This window comes from Octopus bimaculoides, chromosome Z, assembly GCF_046866305.1.
Source record: "Octopus bimaculoides isolate indiv1 chromosome Z, ASM4686630v1, whole genome shotgun sequence".
NCBI classification, from domain to species: Eukaryota; Metazoa; Mollusca; class Cephalopoda; order Octopoda; family Octopodidae; genus Octopus; species Octopus bimaculoides.
Window position 1 is genome coordinate 27,894,939 of NC_142944.1, and position 20,000 is coordinate 27,914,938.

General features: G+C 38.7%; 1 long non-coding RNA gene across 1 annotated transcript in view; it reads right to left on the reverse strand.

Moving 5' to 3' along the window:
- LOC149132186 (uncharacterized) overlaps positions 1-20,000 on the reverse strand; it is a 158,352-nt gene that overhangs the window by 1,589 nt on the left and 136,763 nt on the right. Inside the window, exon 2 of the long non-coding RNA XR_016244727.1 lies at positions 4,710-4,835. This is a non-coding gene — a long non-coding RNA (uncharacterized LOC149132186). The remainder of the gene's footprint in view (positions 1-4,709; positions 4,836-20,000) is intronic.

Consider the following 20,000-nt stretch of genomic DNA (forward strand, 5'->3'; position numbering starts at 1 on the left):
TCCCACTGGACGCCAGCTCCTGGTCAGTTCCAAGAAGTCGATCTTTTTGCAGGCACCTGCCAGCATGCTGTGGACCGGTTTGACTTTTCCAAGCATCCCCGACATCTGAACATCTCCCCAGCTGACATCTCAGCCCTTCGATGTCTCCAACGCTGCACGGACATCATCATAAAACTGTCCGACAAGGGTGGAGCTGAGGTGGTGTGACTCGCGGACCTCTACAAGGTGGAAGCTCTCCGCCAACTTCAAGACATCTCCTCCTACTGCCCTACAACTCTACACCCAGCTACCAACAGACTGTGTCCTCCACTATCCATGACCTCATCTCCTCCTCCTGTCTAGCCCCCACCACCTCAAACCTCATTGTCTGCACCCCTTGCACTCCTGCAGTTTACTTCCTCCCCAAAACCTACAAACCTAACAACCCTGGCTGCCCCATCGTCTCTGCTTGCAACTGCCCCACCGAACTCATCTCCAGATATCTTGACTGTGTCCTTGCCCCACTAGTGGCTTCCCTCCCCTCTCACATCCATGACACCAACTATGCTCTTCATTTGTTCAACTCTTTCTCCTTCCTGCCCCTCTAAAGTTCTCTTCACTCTTGACATCAAGAGTCTATACAGGGTGATCCTTCACCATAAGGGGCTGCGTGTACTCCAACATTTCCTTGACCTTCAACCCAACCCCCAACCTGACACATTCACACTCCTTCATCTGGCCGAACTTGTCCTCTCACGTAACTGCTTCTCATTCACAAGTGGCCCCATCTATGCGAACCTGTTCGTTGGCTACATTGAGGCCCAAAATATTCTCAAGTTTCACTGGTCCCACTCCTGAACTATACGGTCGTTATATTGACTGTATCGGTGCAACCTCACTCTCCCACAAACATCTAGACTCATTCCTCTCTTTTGTCAAATCTTTCCATCCTGCCCTCCACTTCTCCTGCACTATTTCCAACACCTCAGTCATCTTTCTTGACATTTCAGTCAGCATTCATCACTCCACTCTCACCACCTCCATCCTCTACAAACACACAGACTCACACTCATACCTCAACTTCTCCTCCTCCTCCCACCCTAAACACACCAAGCTCTCCATCCCCTATTCCCAATTCCTCTGTCTACATATGCTCTGCAGTGACGGCCATGCCTTTGAGACTCAGTCTCAACTCATGGCTCACCACTTCATCCTACGTGGATATCCAAACACCAGTCTGTGTTTGGATTGTCCTTGTACAGGGGCTATCCGGACTCCCGTCTTCACTGTGAGCAGGGATTAATCTTCTCTATTCGCTCCTTTGCATAACATGGCCTCAACTCTCCTCCCCTCTTCATCTAACCCTTCTCCTCTCACACCTACTTCCTCCCACCCACCTCTCCTCTCTCACTGTGACACCTGCTTCCTCTCTTCACTCCCACCCACCTTCTCCCTTAATTGTCACCCCCTTTCTCGTTACCCCATCCCTACACATTCCAACTCCACCATCCCTATACATCCCATCCCATCCCCACCCCATCCCTGAGACCCCACTCTTGCTTCCCCCACACCACACTAGCACTGACCACTTCCTAGTACCTACACCATCATCCACACACACACACACACACACATCAATGTTACCAGTCCCCTACCACAGGCACATACACACACATACGCACCTTTGTTTTAGGATCACCACTACTTTATATCTCCCCTTCTTCCTAGCTCTCCTGTGTGACCCCTCTGTCTGGCATTCACCATGATAGATTGTTAGCCACTAAACCTTTTTCTATTTTCTCTCCCTGTTTATCATTGTGTTCCTTTCTGTCAAAGAGCATAGGCTCAAAATGTGAAAGACTTTCTCACTTCCCAAGCATTAAACTAACACATAGCAACCAAGGTAGGCAGGTGCAGCCTACCCCAACCTTGAGCTGGCAGGTACCCATTCTCCTTTGCTATCAATACGATGCAAAAATGGTTTTCTTTTATGCCATGACATCAAAGAACATGCCATGTTCTTATGCCATGACATCAAAGTTTCAAGATGACGTCATTTGATGCTCATTCAGTTCATGTGGTACCCACTTGTCCAGCATCTTTACCTTGCCAATTTGTTTCAGATGGTCTAATACAGTCGGAATCGAACCATCAAACCTTGCTGCTAACTTACACATTGAGATGTATCCGCTTCCACTACAGTTTCAAGAGTAAAGTCACCAGTCTGAAATTTCTCAAACCATCAATGTACAGTGCACTCATTCGCCACATCTTCACCAAACACCTCATTGATGTTTCAAGTTGTCTGGGATGCATTGGTTCCAAAGGAATTTTTTTATCTATCTATGGGTTCAGAAAAATCGATTTACAAGAGAAAACTCACAATATAATCAGACACTATGAATTGCATTTCGAAAAATGATGATGTAACTCTTCAATGTTGTAAAACAAAGAATTGTCAAGATAAAACATTAGAGTTAATGACTGTCAAACTTGGTGTATAAGAAAATCAAACATTTCATTCTTAATGACCTGATATTTTCAATTTTCACATGTACAAATTTCCTATTTGTCACAATTCCATTTTCTTTTGACAACATCTTGTTTACTCTTTTTTCTTTGTTCCAACATTTTGCCATCTTGGTTTTACAGTGAGTTTTCACATGTTCAATTTTTCCACAACGGAAACATTCCACTTTCATAAATGCATAGTTTTTCCTCAAGTGTAGACCTCCACATGCAAAACATGAGTTTGTTTCCTGACTTTTGTCCTGTTTGTACTGTATTTTAGTACACACTTGACTTCTACTCTGCCTGTTTCACACTTGTTTCATTAAGGAGCAATCTTTATGTTCAATTTTCTCTGTGTTGCGCTTTAGATTTACTATTCTTTCACACTCTTCTAACACTTGTAAGGTTACAGCTTGGTTTTGTTCCAGCTTAGTGAGAATTCTTGTTCTCACTTCTGCTTTTTTATCTGTAGTTAGTCCCTGAGTAAATATCAGGCACTTGAACATATCTAGCGTTAACTCGTCCAGTTTTAACTTTGCACATTCTCCGTTAACTCTACCAGCATATGTGATGTACTCCTCCTCATTGTTCTTTTCTAGGTTCAAACATTTCCAGCATGTATTAACCGAGCTTTTCTCACTAAAAATCTTCCACAATATGTCTGTTGTATTTCTAAAGTTTATGTCAGAATGTTTTTTTTCTAAGAGTACGTAATTGCTGTAATGCTCATGTTCTCCTGCTGCCAGTTTTTTTTTAGGATTAGACACATGTTTATATCGCCGTCCCAATCTTTGCACTCCTTACTGAAGATCTCTTCATATCTTTTATAGTACGCCTGGAAGGTAACTCATTCATCTGGTTTATACTTAAATTCTATTATTGCGTTGGCAACATAATCAGGCAAGAACATCTCAGCATTTTTAGTTGCAGCATTTGTTGCTATAATAGTAATTGTTGTTGTTCTAGCATTTGTTGTTGCTGATTTTGCAACTCGAGCAAACCAGCCAACAATTCTTCCATAATTTTACAATTTTGTATACTGCAAAATTCAAACAAAAAGCTTTTGTGGGTTTCATAACTCCTTTATGAGTTCATTTAATCTTCATGAATTTGTTAATTTCTCGTTGCCACACTTGCAATCCAATGTTGGGCTGTTATAACAACCACTCTGGTATAGCAGTATAGTTAGTTACACAAGTAGACAAAACTATCACTAACTGACTTTGCTGACTTCGACAACTTTACTGCCTACGTTACAGTATTTGTAACGACTAACAAGTACCACTCATGTGGGAAGGGGTGTTCAATTATTATTATTATCCCCATAACAGTATATCAAATCTCTTCCCTACAACATCCCACTGCATTCCCCTCTCCTCCATCTCTCACTTTCCTTTTGCAGCCTTGCAAACTTATCCTGTCCAATCCCCACCTCATCACATCTTCACCATCTCCCCACTCCATCTCTCTCTCTTTTTCTGTCCCCAACTGAAAAAGCCATGTATCTCTCTCTGCTAGACACCTATTTCTGTCCTTTATTTCATAACTGAAATAAAGGGAAGACTCTCAGTTGAGAAGGCTTGTCTTGCAAGTTACTTAGTGACCTCACTGCTGCTGCTGGTGCCATGTAAAAAGCACTCAGTGCATTTTGTAAAGAGGGTGGCATTAGAAAGAGCATCCAGTCATAGAAACCATGCCAAAGCAGACAGCAAAGCTTGGCACAATCTTCTGACTTGCCAGCTCCTGTCAAACTGTCTAACCAACACCAGCACAGGGGAAGGATGATGATGATGATGACAATGATGTTCCACTGGAAGTAAGAATTAAAACTAAGCAAATTCTTTCTGAGTAAGGCTCTGATCAAAAGAGATATGTCAATACAAAAAAAATTTTTTCTGTTCAGTTTTCTTTTGTTTGCATGAAAATATATTGTGACTTGATCATTGCAAATGAATATTCCCAATAAATACTTGTACAATTAGGTATTAATTGCCTAATTTCTTACCCTGACACTATGGTCAATCACATTGATGTATACCACATACTTACACATTTATAATTTTCCACTTGATTAATTTTATTTTGCAAGTAACATAAAAGAAAACACTTTATGAGGCATGAAAGAGAAAGGGGGAGGGAGGAAAGAGAGAGTTAGGGAGAAAAAGAGAAAGAAACAAAGAGAGAGAAAAGGGAGGAAATAAAGAAAAAGATATACTTACAAGAAATGCTTCAAATTTTTGACTGAATTCAAGCTCTGAAAGACTATCTGGTGGACTCTCAATCCCGTTGTGTTCATCTTCTTTACTTGGATGAGGACTAACATTACGCCGAAATATTGTATCAAGCTGAAATTTAAAGGAGTTTTAAAATGAAAAATCTTAATTTATTACAATGTATGATTTTTTTTCTCTTTTTACTCTACATACAAAGCAAACTCATTTGAAAACAAAAGTATTTTAAAATAATCATTTCTTCCTTGGGCACAAGGTCAGCAATTTTAAGAGGTGGGGAAACTGATTACATTGACCTCAGTGCCCAACTGATACTTATTTTATTAAACTCAAAGGATGAAAAGCATAGCTGACCTTGGTAGAATTTGAACTCAAAATGTAAAGACAGATGAAAGAAAAGAAAACTAAGATGTAAATTATAAATGTTTTCGAACTCTATCATGCACCTTACTTCATTCTTTTAACTCAATTCTATATTCACTTTATATCTACATATATTTCAAAATGTAAGCTTTTCACAATTCAATAATAATTTATTCACCACAGAAATGACAGAAAAAATTCAAAATTTCATGCATTCAGATATTAAATTTGATGAATAATAATATTGGTGGTTACAGATTTTGAACAAGTCAATAAGTAATTCACATTATCATCTGTACAACCCTTTAGCATTTAGATTACTTTGTCAAATGTAATGTTTGTTCATTTACATTGTTTTGAATTAATTGTACATTAGCTTGTAGCTTTGAGGTTTCAAAGATGTGGTTGTTTATTTTTACAATGACATTGCGGGGTAGGTGTGAGAGGCCAGATGTAATCAGTTTGAATATAGTGTAGGTAGAACATAAGGACTGGATATGACCAGTTTAAATACTCAAGGAATAAATCAGATGAAACAAACACCACAAAGTATTTTTATTTGAAATACTGGCTCTTTTGTTGTTTCAGTTTTACGTCTTTTACCAACACACACAAATATACATAAACATAACAGATTTCCTCATAAGGAATTAATCAACTTGCAGCCATGCAAAAATATACAGAGTCATATTTAAAATGCTAAGATAGGTAGTATTTAGAAAACTATTTAGTGTCCAGGCTTAGAAAAATTTCCATTTTGAAATGAAATAAAATACCAATTTTGTGTTAAAACTGAACAATGAAAGATTACATGAAAATCTAGAAAACATTAGAATTTGCTTTACCAATGTATCTTGCTATATGATCAAGAAACAGATCATCCTCAATTCAATCATGTTCCTTCCTCAACTCATGAGCAGAGAGAACACATAGAGTGGCCACAATTAAAATACCGTAAAAATCCATGTAAATTGCACACCTTTGTAATTTACGCAGATGATTTTGGGGATAAAAATTGTTTAAAAAAAAGCTTCTACTAGTATAAAATTCGCACCCAGAAGTTTTCAGAATTGTCGATATGGTCAGGGGGAAAAGGTTTCCAATTTAGTTGTATTTGGCATAATTTCACTTACTTATGGATAGATTTTATTAAATTTTCATTAAATAAAAATAATTTCTGTTTCACAGGTATCATGTTGAAAGCTATTAAATTTTGAAGTGTTTGTGTTGTTTATAATAAACTTTACCTTACATTTCTTGCCCACAAGAGATTATGTTCGATCTTTAGCATACTTCTGTGTGTCTTCTCAAATCATGACCACAGGTAGAGTTGTTGATAATTCTCATTAACAAAAACAAAGCTGCAAAATAAGTTTAATTACCAATAGCCACCAGCTTGGATGACACTTTACTCAACCGACAGTAGTTAACCATTTAATAGTTTTAGTAAATTTATACAGAAAAAGTAAGCATTATACTGTCCAGCATAAATAAAAGTCAACTTAATTATATTTTTTCTGTAAAAACCTATTCTGACATTAAATGAGTCTACTTCCGATACAAATGTTTACATTTGTACTTCATTTTACAACAAAAAAAATTTCTAAAAAAATCTGGAAATGATCTACTTGAGTAATTTACATACCCATCAAAGTATATTTTTGTTTTTGTGAAACAAAGTGCATAAATTACATGGGTTTTTACAGTATGCACATTCAGTAGATAAAAACCACACAAACCAAAAACTTGAGATTCATTTCAATAAGATAGATTTTAACAAATAATTTCAACAGTCACAATTTTGTTTTACCACTGTTATAACATATAAAGTTAATGGAAGGACAGCAAAACTTGACAATATAGATTATCTTTAACTCTGGTAAGATCATTATGATGCTGTTTTGGTATAACTTAGATGAGATAATCAGTATATATTTTTCTGCTTTACAATAATTAATAAAAATGTTTGATTTTAACACAACAAATTTATGTCCATTTCATCATATCCTACTGCTAGTAGTAATGAATTCATGTAGAAGCCTTGCTTGGAAAGTAGCAATCAAGGTAAAGGATTACCTTGATTACTTGTACTTGTAACTTGCAGCCTCACAAAGTTCAAGGCCAAATCCCTCAAAAGCTGCTGCAGATGGCTTTCAAAGTAAGTTTTATGGAGGAAATGACCAATGTGTAACTTTATGATGGCCTCACCCAGATGCCCACTAGCAAAATCATCATCCAAGTACTAACCCATAAGAGATGAATCATGAGTATCCTTTCAAAACCATGGTAACGAAACTGACAAAGAACGATATTGTTATGATTGTTGATGAACTTCAGACATTGATGATGAAGCAGAATATGTGACATATCTGGAACAAGTACAAATTGCAGTAGATAAGTGCTGCTAGTGGTGGTACTGATTATTATTATTATTATTATTCAGTAGTTTTATTTTTATAACGTGCTTTCACTTCACTACCGAGCGCAGCTCTGTGTGCCTTGGGTATGTGCTGTGGTTTGCTGTGGTGCTCTTATGTTTACTGTATTGAAAGTGTTTTGCGTAGGATGTGTGCAGCGCCCAGTAGTGCAATTTTCTGTATGTTATATATATTTGTAAGTCCTGGTGTTTTTGTTATGTATTTGTCTGAATATTTTTTTATTATACCTAAGGCACCTACTATGATAGGAATTGTTTCTGTTTTTAGATTCCACATTCGAGTTACCTCTATTTCCAGGTCTTTGTATTTTGAAAGTTTTTCCATTTCTTTTAGGGAAACGTTGTCATCTGCTGGTATTGATACATCAATTAGAAAGCATGTTTTTTCTTCATGATCTTTGACAACTATATCTGGTCTATTTGCCTTAATTTCTCTATCTGTGTGTATTGGCATATCCCAGAGTATGGTTGCTTTCTCGTTTTCTGTGACCTTTTCTGGCGTGTGTTTATACCATCTTTTTTCTGTTGTTATTCCATAGTGTTGGCATAGCTTCCAGTGTATATAGGTCCCAGCTCTATCGTGTCTGTGAATTATTATTATTATTATTATTATTATTATTATTATTATCATCATCATTATTATTATTAGTTCTTTTTATTACAGATTTTGTTGGAACTCCTGGGGTTTTGCATGTATAAGCGGGCTTGCTACCTACAGCCTACAGTACCATGCTATCTGTTCTTTTCAACTATCTAATACTTTCCTGATTATTTTGGCCGCGCTAAGGAGGTAAACCTTTTGTAACAGTTCTATTGGGCACTCTATTCTAATTTCCTTTATATTCCTCTTGATGCCTTCTGATACTGTTCCCAAGGACCCAACAATAATTGGCGCTATCTTCATTTTCCATAGCTGAGCTATTTCATACTTAAGAGAGTTGTATTTATCTATCTTTTCGTCTTCCTTCTTGACTATTCATGGGTCAAAGGGGCATGCAGCATCAACTATATAGCACATGGTGCATCTTGTCCACCACCACTAGGTCTGGTCTGTTATGCTCTTGCACCTGATCTATTTGGATTGGGAAATCCCAGAGGATTTTGCTAGTCTCTGACTGCCATTCACTGCAATTTGTGCTCATACCACTTCTTGCCTCTCTCTCTAGTTTCACAGTTTCCAATGTAGCATTTTTGCTACCTGATCATGTTGTCACAACTTGTAGTGGTTTGGGGCAAGTCTAGGGTATATATTTGTGATATAGGCAATGGTTTCATCAACTTTAATACAGATGTGGCACAGCAGAGACATTCCAAAGGTTGACCCTTCAGTTCGTGGCCAAAGCTTGGTCTTGCACTGCCAGTATAGTCCTCTTGGTCTCTTTTTTAGTGTTCCTTTCTTCAGCTAATCCCACCTGTTTTTGCAGTAACTTCTGTTGTGGCTACATGGAATTGATTGTGTAGTCTCTTATTGAATAATTCTTCTTCATGTCCTTTTTGTATTTCTTCCTTTGTTTTTCCTTTTTTCTCTTCTTTCAATACTCCCTCATTCCTAAATGAGACTAGCAAGGTTTCCTTACTTTGGATTAGGTATCTCGTTAAGCTCTTGCCTTACTTTGGGCTAAGTATCTCATTAAGCTATTGTTATTATTGAGTGAGAAAGCAGTGCATGCCATCAAAGTGACACTGGGGTAAAATATACGAAACCCAGTATATCCATCATGACTTCCCCTCTGATAAGGGTACACCAGGCACATGCATCACAACCATATGTGCACGACATGGTGATCTCATATCAAGATTAACAGTGCATGAAATTGCAGGTGGGGCCCAGTTAGAATTTTCTTCAGGTCAAGTAGCCCATCCCACTTTAAAAAGTCCCTGAATAAGGATTGTTTAAGGATGGTGAACAAAACACACATTTCCAGAGGTGAATTATCCAAACCCCAAAAAATTCCTCTCAGCACTACTGCTCGTAATCAGAGATGCACATATCATCGGCCACTCAGGGACATGCTCAACTGGTTAAGGTCAAGCAACTGACAAGCAATACCATTATTATTATTATTGAGTGAGAGAGCAATGCATGCCATCAAAATGACAAGGGGAGGGGAGCAAATATACAAAGCCCAATAGACCTATCATAACCACTCATCTGACAAGAGTACACCAACAACAGCAGCTGTCACCACCACTACCACTGATGCCACCACCACTATCATCATCATGTTAATGAAAATAGTGACTTATATAGTGGATTTCTGTAGTTGATTTAACTGCATTTATATTTTTTAATGAAATTCTTCATACATGATGTTGAATTTAAGCTTCCTATTTATTCTCACTGCTGTGTATGTCTTTTTAGCTTTATTGACCAAATAACTTTTATTGTATGATTTCAACCAATCTTTATTACTTTCATGTCCTAAAATATGTCCTAAAGCTTTATACCATTTTTCAATGATGGCATATAGGAATCTCTCGTCTTACTGCTCAACCCAGTTCAACATAGTTGTTTGATAAAATACAAAAACAAATCCAGAAATTCTTCTAGGTTAAACATACTTGACGTTTATAAGTAGCATGCTCTCATGTATAAAATCTGTTTGTTAGAGATTATAAACTAAACTAGTCACACCTATAAATTTCTCGTTTTCTAGTTTCCTCCAACATTTCTAGAGAAACCAGTTAAGCTGTAAATAAATAGATTATTACATTTTATTACCTATTATCCTTATATTATCAAAAACACATTTTTCACAAATGTTTCAACTGAGTTACACTCTAATAGTAATATAAAAAAATTACAACTCAGGATTATAATCAGTAGTGAAGCAATAAAAAAAGAATCCTACTACAAAAAAGTATTCTGACTACTGGCTTTCTTATACTAATTCACAGCACATTTCCACTCTACTTTTATTTTCTACACAAAAGAGAGAATTGAATGTATCAGAAAATAATGTTAAAAATTAAACCTGAAGAACATTGTGAACTTCAATTTTCGTTATGTATTCTATCTAAGAAAAGCATACATCTTTTACAACAGAATCCACACTTAATAAATGTACTTTGTAATTCAAATGATTATGTCAATTGCACCAGTCTACACCTGACAATAAATGTCATTTCAATGTAATTATAGGAAGATATATAAATAAGTCTAACAAATTATATTCAAATTATTTGCATTTAAAAATGATTAACTTCACTCAGCCCCACATTCTATCTACCAAATCATTTCTCCTCTCACCTTCCTCTACTATCACAGTGTGTGTGTGTGTGTGTAAACACAGGTGAAATACAATTATACAAAATTTCTCAGTATAATATATTATATATATATGTATACAGGGTGCCCATAAAGTCTCTACAATTTCAAAAATTTATTACAAAGGCAATTGATGGGATATGTTTATCAAATTTGTTCTATGTACTCAATGTTGATGAAACCCTAAAAGACAGCTACTCTTCAAGAAAAAGCACAATGTGTATTGTGGTTTATTGAAACAAAATTGGACATGCAGATTCAGCGAAACTACAGGATCAAATATGGATGACATCCGCTGTCACATCCACCAAATCATGCATGGCACAAGAAATTTATGGAAACAGTAGCAGTGTTGAATAAAGGGAGGAGTGTATGACCAAAATTATCTGAGGAAAACATTGATTGTGTAAGACAAGCCTCTTCTGGTTCTACAAAGTCTTTACATACTACTGACAGCTACCATGTTCAATGGTGCACAAAGTCCTACATAAGAACTTGCGATTGTAAACTTACAAAGTGAAACTTTTACAGACACTTGAACCAAATGATAAACCAAGATGTAAAGAGTTTGCAGTTAACATGTTGGAATGAATTTCTGAGGTTGCAGTGTTCCTCACCAGAGTTTGTTTTAGAGATGAGGCAACTTTTCATGTTTCCGAGAAACTGAACAAACATAATGTGAGGATCTGAGGATCAGAAACGCCCCCCCCCCCCCCCCATGTGACAAAGGAACTTCACCGAGATAGTCCAAAGGTGAATGTCTAGTGTGGGATGATGTGCAATCAAATCATTGGTCCATTTTACTTCACAGAGAGATCAATTTCTATAAATGTCTACTTTGACCTTTTGAATGAATATGTGGCACCACAACTGGATGGCCTTCAACCAAGCATCATTTTCCAGTAGGCTGGTGCACCACCACATAGAGGAGTGCATGTTCGTGGCTTCCTAAATCAAACTTTTTCAGACTGGTGAACTGAAACAGACAGCCCAATTTCCTCGCCACCTCGTTCCCCAGACATTTTCTATAGTGTTATGTCAAAAACATCATTTATTGAACAAAGATACAGGATATCAATGACCTGAAGCAAAGAATCACAGATGACATTGCCACCATTGATAAGGCTATGCTACAGCGAACATGGCAAGTAATTGATTACCATCTAGATGTGCTGCATGCAACTAATGGTGCCCACATAGAGATGTATTAAAAGAGGTAAAATACACTTCAATGTACACTCCTCATTTTGTAATAATTTCCAGATTTATCTATTTATTTGCTTTTGTAATAAGATTTTGATATAGCAAAGGGACTTTATGGAAACTGTGTGTATCTATATCTATAAAAGGTGTGTGTGTGTGTACATGAATGTACTTTATGCACGTCCACAAATTAGCACGCATGTCGCTTCAATTTTAGGAAGATATTGGTCAACTTAATTTTCCCAAAGCACTCGCGGATAGCGGTGAAAATAGCTTTACAACCATAACCTTTACCAATTTTCACGTTGGTGAAATCTGTAAGTTTGCTAACAGGAGTTAAGTCTCTTGTATTATAGATTAATTCACCTTACTACAATGCCTACGAAAGAAATTAGATTTGGACTACCTAAGCAATCTCAGCGTAGGAAAAGAGAAAGAACAGAAGAGACTGACTATCAGCAGACCCATTAGTAAAATATAATAACTTCTTGGGCCAAAACTTGGCAATAAGAGCTTGCAGATATTCTGCTACAAAACATTCAATAATATCGAAGCAGTAACTTTCATTAATCAGTATAATTTTTTAAGACTCTTTCTGAACCCGGTCAACGACAGGTATTTCTGCTAATATATATATATATATATATATATATATATATATATATATATCATAGTATAACCCGACCTTGTCCGGGTGTCACTTATTACGCCATCTACGATAAGTCTTGTTAGGCGAAAATCAACTAAAAAATGTAAATATGTTCATAATTCAAAAGACAATGAAATTAATAGGGAAAGTCTGAAGGCTGTTTTGCGTAACATTATTAAGTGTACGTAAATTTCATCCGTCTAATTGGCTATGCAAATGCTTGTACAAAACAACTTCTTGCGCTGCCCTGATTATACATAGCAGAGTAATCCCTTTTAGCAGGAGCTAGGATGGCAATTTGTGATGAAGCAATTGTTGGCGATCTGTTGCTACACAGTTTTGCCAGAATTCTATCAGATTAGGCAGATGTTGATGCACCATTTTGCATTATGTTCAAAGTAGCTTCTGGAATGTGGTGAATTGCTGCAGTCTGTTGCTGTTATTTTAAACCGGTTGCTTTCTTTCCCCAGCAAACTCTTTTCTTTGGAGGCATAATTTATGTATATATTAAACAGAACAACAAAAGTTATAATAGATGGCAGGGTCGGTACTTTTCACATTTCTGTAATTTTTCAGATTAATACCCGCACAATTACCCAACCCTAACACTAAAACCCTAACCCTGACCCTAAAACCCTAACCCTAACACCCTAGTGAAAATGATTGTGTACAGGTAGAAGGGAAAAAATATAAAAGTTGCTAGAAACAACAGCCAAATCTCCCTTAAATCACACAAAGTAAACAGAATTTGATAATTTTTACATCAATGGAATTTTTTCGTGTGAAAATTACGCGCTCAACATATAATATAGAGAGTAAGAGTAAAAGAGAGAGAGAGAGAGAAAGTGATACATAAACCCTAACACTAACACCCTAGTGAAAATCATGGTATATTTACCAAACATTGACAAACATGAGTTATATTGTATTGAATGTTTTGTGAGAGAGAAGAGGGAGAGAGGAAGATGGAGAGAGAGGGGGAGAAAGGAATAGAGATGGTAGCAATGAAGAGAGAGAAAGAGAGAACGGGACACAGTTATAAAATAGCAATGCGTGCACGTGTTTATATAAAAAACACAGAAACTGAATCTTATATCTATAATGTTGATGTGTGTATGTGTTTATGTGTATGTTGTTGTCACAGATCACGTATGTGTGGTTGTGTGTGTTTTTACGTATCTATGTTATGAAAAATAGGTAAAGAATACTGAGAGGAAAGTTTAATCTATGACTTTGTATGTATCACTTTCTCTCACTCTCCCTCTCCCTCTTTTACTGTTACTCTCTATATTATATGTTGAGCGCATGTGTAAGAACACCGTTCCAGGTAGAAGGGAAGGAATATAAAAGTTGCTAGAAACAACAGCCAAATCTTCCTTAAATCACACAAAGTAAACGGAATTTTAAAAATCTAATTACTGCACTGGAAAGTTCACATCGAGAAAATTCCATTGATGTAAAAAATTTTACGAAAAAGTGGAAAATGTGAATTTCTATACACTTTTAAAAAGGCTTCACACAGACACACAACTTCAGCTTTATATATTAAGATGTTGATGTGTGTATGTGTTTTTGTGTTTGTTGTCACAAATCATGTATGTGTTTTTATGTTTCTATGTTATGAAAAATATGTTAGAGGTAGAGGAAAGGTATTAAATGAGAGAGAGGAAGAAGAAGTAAGAGTTTAAAGGTAAACCAAGTTAATCTATGACTTTGTATGTATCACTTTCTCTCTCTCTCTCTCCCTCTCTATAAGAACGCCGGAACACGTAAATGGCAAGAAATATAAAAGTTGCTAGAAACAATAGCCAAATCTCCCTTAAATCACACAAAGTAAAAGGAATTTAAAAGATCTAATTACTGCACTGGAAAGTTCACATCGAGAAAATTCCATTCATGTAAAAATTTTTACGAAAAAGAGGAAAATGTGGATTTCTATAGATGCAACACACACACAATCTCAGCTGTATAGATATAGATATATATACACATATATACACATACACACACATATATATGCATACACTTACATACATACATACATATATGTATATATATACACACACACACATATGCATATACTTACATACATATATGTATATATATATACATATATATATACACATACATATATGTATACACTTACATACATATATATATATATATATATACACATACATATATGTATACACTTACATACATATATATATATATATATATATATATATACACATACATATATATGCATACACTTACATACATATATGTACATATATATATATGTATATATATATATATATATACATACACACACATATATGCATACACTGACATACATATATGTATATATATCTACATACATATATGTATGTGTGTATATATATATATATATATATATATATATATATATATATATATACATACACATATATACAGATATACATACACATATATACAGATATACATATACACATATATAAATATATTTATATACACACATCATCATCATCATCGTATAACATGCGCTTTCCATGCTAGCATGGGTTGGACAAATTGACTGAGGACTAGTGAACCAGATGGCTACACCAGGCTCAAATCTGACCTGGCAGAGTTTCTACAGCTGGACGCCCTTCCTAACGCCAACCACTCCAAGAGTGTAGTGGGTGCTTTTACGTGCCACCGGCTCGAAGGTCAGTCAAGCGGTACTGCCAACGGCCACGCTCAAAATGGTGTATTTTACACACCACCTGCGCAGGAGCCAGTCCAGCGGCACTGGCAACGATCTCGCTCGAATGTCTTTACAAGTGCCAGGAAGGCGACGCTGGGCACAGGTGCCGTCACAATTTTGCTTTCGCTTGCCCTAACAGGTCTTCACAAGCCAAGTTTCGTGTCCTGCATAGGAGCCAGTCCAGCGGCACTGGCAACGATCTCAATCAAATGTTTCACTGCCATGAAGCATGGCCGTTCATACACATGCGTCATACAGTCTGCCTTTTACTCTGAGAGAGAGACCCTTTGTCACCAGCAGAGGTAAGAGCTCTCTGAACTTTGCCCAGGCTATTCTTATTCTAGCAGCTACACTTTCAGCGCACCTTCCCCCACTACTAACTTGGTCACCTAGATAGCGGAAGCTATCAACTACGTCTAGTTTTTCTCCCTGGAATGTGGCAGAAGTTGTTTTCTGCACATTTACAGTGTTTATAGCTCCTGAACATCTGCTACATACAAAAACTAACTTCCTGGCTAACCTTCTTTTGATATTGCTGCACCTCTTATGTGTTCATAGCTTGCAATGGGTGCATCTTATAGAGTTTCTAACTTTGGTTTTAGCTAGGTTGACTCTAAGGCCCTTCGATTCTAGTCCTTGCTTCCACACCTGAAACGTATCCTCTAGTTCTGATAGTGACTCAGCAATTAGTGCAAGGTCATCAGTATAGAGGAGCTCCCAGGGGCATCCTGTCTTGAATTCTTCTGTTATCGCCTGGAGGACTATGATAAATAGGAGGGGGCTGAGGACAGAACCTTAGTGGACCCCTACCCGGAATTCTTCACTGTACTCATTTCCAACCCTCATCTTACTGACAGCGTCTCTGTACATGGCTCACACAGCTCTCACTAACCATTCTTCTATCCCTAGTTTCCTCATTGACCACCAGATGAGGGATCGGGGGACCCTGTCAAAGGCTTTTTCCATGTCAACGAAGGCCAGGTACAGAGGTTTATCCTTGGCTAGGTGTTTCTCCTGAAGCTGTGTTACCAGAAATATAGCATCAGTGGTGCTTTTCCCAGGCACGAAACCCAAACTGCATCTCATCTAAACTGACTCGCTCCCTAATTAGTTGGGCTATGACCATCTCCGTGACTTTCATTACCTGATCTAACAACTTGATACCTCTGTAATTATTTGTATCTAAAGCGTCATCTTTACCTTTGTAGCAGTTGACTATGGTACTGCTACACCAGTCATTGGGTATGACTCCTTCGTGTATCACCTGGTTAATAATACGGGTGACTAGGCTATAGCCGACACTGCCAGATATTTTGAGCATCTCTGCAGTGATTCCTGAAGGGCTGGGGGCTTTCCCTGTCTTCATACCCTTCATACCCAAGTTTAGTGTCCAATGAAGGAGACATTGGCATGGGGGCCAGTCGTAGAATTTAGTTCGATTTCGATTTCACTTGCCTCAACAGGTCTTCGTTTAGTGTCCAATGAAGGAAAAGTACGCATAAGTGGGCTGGCTACATCCCTGGCAGAAGTCATGGATTTTGGTCTCACTTGACTTGCCGGGTCTTCTCACGCACAGCATATTTCCAAAGGTCTCGGTCACAAGTCATTGCCTCGGTAAGGCCTAATGTTCAGAGGTCGTGCTTCACCACCTCATCCTAGGTCTTACTGGCCCTGCCTCTTCCACAGGTTCCCTCAACCGCTAGGGTGTGGCACTTTTTCACAGCTATCCTCGTCCATTCTCGCCACATGACCATACCAGCGCAATCGTCTCTCTTGCACACCACAACTGATGCTTCTTAGGTTCAATTTTTCTCTCAAGGTACTTACACTCTGTCTAGTATGCACACCGACATTACACATCCATCGGAGCATACTGACTTCATTCCTTGCGAGCCTACGCATGTCCTCAGCAGTAACAGCCCATGTTTCACTGCCATGAAGCATGGCTGTTCGTACAAATGCATCATACAGTCTGCCTTTTACTCTGAGTGAGAGGCCCCTTGTAGCCAGCAGAGGTAAGAGCTCTCTGAACTTTGCCCAGGCTATTCTTATTCTAGCAGTTACACTTCAGCGCACCCTCCCCCACTACTAACTTGGTCACCCAGATATCGGAAGCTATCAACTATGTCCAGTTTTTCTCCCTGGTATGTGGCCAAAGTTCTTTTCTGCACATTTTCAGTGTTTATCGCACCTGAACATCTGCTACATACAAAAACTAACTTCCTAGTTAACCTTCCTTTGATATTGCTGCACCTCTTATGTGTCCATAGCTTGCACTGGGTACATCTTATAGAGTTTCTACCTACACCTTTTCTACAGATATATATATATATATATATATATTTATTTTTTTATTTATTTATTTTGTTATATATTATTATTTTTTTTTTTCCAAAAAACATTTTCATTCTCCCTCTTCTTGAAAATTTGCCATGCAATGAAAGCCGGTTAGAAATCCTTTCAAAATCCTTTGTAATCCTCCTTATACACATCTATATTAAAATATATGTGTAGTGGTTAGTGATCTATCATGGCAAATACCGAACAGAAGGGTCTCACAAGAGAGCTAGGAAGAAGGGGAGATAATAAAGTAGTGGTGATCCCAAAACGAAGGAGCACGTGTATGTGTATAACAGTTCGTATGTGCATGTGGAAGAGGGCTGGTGATCTTGACGTGTGCGTCTGTATGTGTAGGTGTGAAAATGTGGGGCTGGGAATTGGTCAGTGCTGGTGTGTGTGTGGTGGTGTGTTGTGATGTGATGTGTGGAATGGTGTGGTGTGGTGGTGTTGGGAGGTGGGGAGGAGAGATTGGGGAAAGCAAGGGTGGGTGTAGAGGTGGGTATGTGAGTAACCTGGGGGGGCTATGTGGGAGTGTGTGTAAGGGATGGGGTGGAGTGGGATGAATAGGGAAGGTGGGGTTGGAATGTGTAGGGATGGAGTGGGCTTACAAGGGAGGGTTGACGATGAAGGGGAAGGAGAAAGTGTGTAGGAGTGAAGAGAAAAAGAGTAAGAGTAAAGAGAAATAGGAGTTGGAGCAAGAGGAGAGGTGGGTGGGAAGGAGGAAGTAGGTGTGAGGGGAGAGACAAGGGGAGGAGGTTAGATGAAGAGGAGTGGAGAGTTGAGCCCATGTGGCACAATGGAGCAAAGAGAGAAGATTAATCCCTGTTCACAGTGCAAACAGGAATCTCGGATGGCCACTGTACAAGGACAATCCGAACACGGACAGGTGTTGCAGAGTGACTGGTAGAGCGGAAATGGCATGAGACCAGGGTGTCATTGCTGAGTCAGATGTCTCAGAGGTGTTCCATGAACCAGTCAGCCAAGCGGCGACCCTTTTGCGTGATGTATAGAGAAGGGCAGAGAGAGCAGGAGATGCAGTAGTTGAGATTGGTAGAAGTGCAGGTGAAGAAGTCGGCGATGCAATAGGGTAGATGATGGGTGCTGGTGAGGAGGGTGGTGTTGAAGAGGTAAGGGCAAGTGCGGAAGCATGGGCGGGAGCAGGGGAACGAGTGGGGTTGGTAGGTTGGGTTGGGGAAGAAGCTGTCGCCCAAGAGGTCTCATAGGTTGTGGGCTCATTTCAAGGAAAGGTGGGGTCGGTTAGGGAAGATGTGTGAAATGAAGTAGTTGGAATGGAGTCACCAAAGGCTCGGAGAATGGTGCGTTGGAGAGGTAAGGTGGTGGGGTGGTAGATGAGGGGCAACGGGTGACAGCAGGGCAGGTGCATGGGGAGAGAGCAGATGCACAATCCACGGAACGTGCTCTGGCAAGGGCGGTGTGGATAGTGGTGACGGGATATCCACGTAGGATGAAGTGGAGAGCCATGAGTTGAGACTCAGTCTCAAAGTCTTTGTCGTCACTACAGAGCCTGCATAGACGGAGGAATTGAGAATAGGGGATGGAAAGCTTGGTGTGTTTAGGATGGGAGCAGGAGAAGTTGAAGAATGAGTGTGAGTCTGTGTGTTTGTATTGGATGGAGATGGTGACAGTGGAGTGATGAATGCTGACTGAAATGTCAAGAAAGGAGACGGAAGTGTCATACATAGTGCAGGAGAGGTGGAGGGCAGGATGGAAAGATTTGACAAAAGAGAGGAATGAGACTAGATGTTCGTGGGATAGTGATATATCATCATCATCATCATCATCGTTTAACGTCCGCTTTCCATGCTAGCATGGGTTGGACGATTTGACTGAGGACTGGTGAAACCGGATGGCAACACCAGGCTCCAGTCTGATTTGGCAGAGTTTCTACAGCTGGATGCCCTTCCTAACGCCAACCACTCAGAGAGTGTAGTGGGTGCTTTTACGTGTCACCTGCACGAAAACGGCCACGCTCGAAATGGTGTCTTTTATGTGCCACCCGCACAAGCCAGTCCAGGGGCACTGGCAACGATCTCGCTCGAAAATCCTACAGGAGCCAGTCAGGCGGTACTGGCAACGGCCACGCTCAAAATGGTGCATCTCATGTGCCACCCGCAACAAGAACCAGTCCAGGGGCACTGGCAACGATCTTACTTGGCTTGCCGGGTCTTCTCACGCACAGCCCATTTCCAAAGGTATATATATATATATATATATATATATACACATACACACATATACATAGATATATATATATATATACTAGCAGAGAT